Genomic DNA, 2,896 nt, shown 5'->3' on the forward strand with positions numbered 1-2,896 from the left:
GTTACAAAAAGTAACACAGTGTTTACTAGTTTACTGTGATTTAATGCCAAGGAAATAAAACATAACATATAGTCTTATACATGTACATACAATTTTTATGAAAGTATAAAAACAAATTTAAAAAGGTATTTATGATGTTAATAACTGTGAAACGTGTCATAACAGTCTGTAAAAAGTGTCCATGCTGAATATCCCATGAGTCGATCAAATATAAGTCACTCTGACTGACAATCACTGATATTCTGCAGACGCTCCATCCGTGTGGTTTTTGTTCCCATCAGATAATGAATGCAATCAGCCAAAATCCTGCTTCCCGCTCCGTCACAATGGCTGGAAATCTCCCGTTCTCATCACTACACATGAAGAAGCTCAGTGTGAAGGAGAACGGCCTGAATCAGGTGATAGTGTCATGTATGAACTGTATATTGTCTGATATCAAATATAAACACACAGGAACCAGACCTCAGACCTCAGACCTCATGCACACCGCAGACACCTTCCCACAATGCTCTGTGATGAGGGAGAATTATTCATGCTGTTATATGAAACCCCGGGGAATCAGACCTTGAATTTAGTTAAATGTAAGGGGAAAAAAACACAGTTGCACATACCAAAAAACGTGAATCAAATGTATCTGTTCATACAGCAGTAGAGTTATTTCATTTCATTCTCAAACTGAATTCAAATACAAGATTGTGTTTTGTTAACAGCAATAGTGGAATATGATAGAAGTACAGCAGGTGTCAGAGTTCAGCTGCAGATCTGTGGACCAACACACACAGTAACACACACACACACACACACACACTCACACACACACACACACACACACTCACACACACACAATAATACACACGCACACAATAACACTCTCTCTCTCACACACACACACACACACAATAACACGCACACACACACACAATGAGCTTCTACTACAATGAAAACTGTTGTCAGATGAGGTTTTATCTCCTACTCATTTGGTATTAAAGGGAAAAAAAATCAGGTTTGAATCAATTCTGTTTAAAAACAAAAATAATATACATAAAAATGAACCAATTATTCTGTTATATTTAAGTCTAATTATTGCTACAATACAGAAAAATGTAGAGATCTTAAATAGACATTTAAATCGACAACAATCATGAGTGTAAAATCTACATTATAGAAAATGACTTTTCGAGGTTGTAAATAAAAATGTATTGGAATATGTTTTCCTGGAAAATTCTATTTCAGTCCTTTTACTTCAAAATATGACCATTTTCAGTGTGTTAACTGTCATTTCTTTTTAATTCTTTGTGAAATTTACTACCAATTTCTGAGTAAGAGTTTCAAAGTAAAAATGTGTTTTCAGTGTTTACCTTCCGTCTAACTACAGCACTACACAACATACAGCATCTTTTACAGCGGACTCTGTGAACTGTTGTGTAAGTGTTTCAGTAACAGAAATATGATTTAATATGTGACCCAGTAAGCACATTGTCCTCCCTTAACCCACACACCGAGACCCATAAACCCCCTCAGGTCCAAGAAACGTCCCACACACCATGCATTTTTTAAACTAATCTTTCTGTTTGGTGGCTGCTTTGGGACGGGAGTGATCTCGGAAGAGTCTTATGAGGAAGGACATGTTTGGTACTTGTGGCCACATTAGCGCATGGTTCATGAGAAAGCCGCTCCGCGGGCCACGAGGAGACGAACACACCTCACAGACCCACAAATGTCAGAGTGGCTTCCTGCTGAGCAGCCCATCAATGCTGACCCGTGACCCCGGCAGCACATGGCTGCGCTCACACTCGGCTGTTCTGAGGTCAGACTCACACAATTAGCACGAGGATGAGCAGCAGAGCAGGAGCGGGAACTAGAACGAGAGCGGGAGGAACAGGAAGAAACTGAGTAAGATGCTATTTATAGATGAAGCACAAAAACACGCTTAAAAAAAGAGAAGCTTCAGAAGACACATCTAAACTCTTGACAGTAGCTTTAATGTGAAAGTTTCCATCCAAGTACAGCACTAAAAACACTTATTGCTAAATCTGCCTTAAAAGACCATTTATTTCCATGTTGGTCTCGGATGGTAGTGCTGGTTGAGTGAGGCCATACTGTTCGCCGGTTAAACTTATATACATGGCCGTGGGAACTAGGGGTTCTGAGGGTGCTGCAGCAGCTTGAATTTTTTTTCTCTACGCTTTTAATTTTCCACATTTGATCATGAAATTATTTCGTTTTAATATATTGTTGACTTTTGGATCTGAGAGCTTTTTGGCCATTGGATCAGAGTGCTGCCCATCACTGATTCGCTGCCTATTGTAGCCTCTAAATTTGATAATGCTCAACACCATTGGTTCGAAAGGTTGTCAGTTCTTTGTAAAGCCTTTTTACCATGCCAACAAAGCTACCTGAATCTGAATTTGCCAGTCGCTGATTGCGATGCAGATTTTTTCAAACAGAAGGACACAACTCGACCCCAGACCGTCTCTGTTCATGGTATGTAGACACTCAATTATATATTTTAAAATTTCGTCCTGGTCACACTGATATTTTATCCGGATTACTTTCGTGGGGCTGATCACGCTGTAGTATCAGTAACAAAATGCGTTCTCTGTGTCCAGATTTGACTGCAATAGTAAAAACTGACACTTCAAATCAACATTTAAATGTCAAATTTTACTTAAATTAGTCTTTAATAATGTGTGAAAACGTATCCAAATTAATAACCTAATACAAATAATGTGCTTTATGTCTACGTTCTCTCTCTCTCTCTCTCTATATATATATATATATATATATGTCTATACATGGCTACAACATGGTATTGCAGATGATAAATGGTGCATAATTTAGAGGTTCATATTTAGTACAATCTCCAAAATAATAATTATATATATATATATATATA

Source organism: Sinocyclocheilus anshuiensis, unplaced genomic scaffold (genome assembly GCF_001515605.1).
Source record: "Sinocyclocheilus anshuiensis isolate Anshui unplaced genomic scaffold, SAMN03320099.WGS_v1.1 scaffold187, whole genome shotgun sequence".
NCBI classification, from domain to species: Eukaryota; Metazoa; Chordata; class Actinopteri; order Cypriniformes; family Cyprinidae; genus Sinocyclocheilus; species Sinocyclocheilus anshuiensis.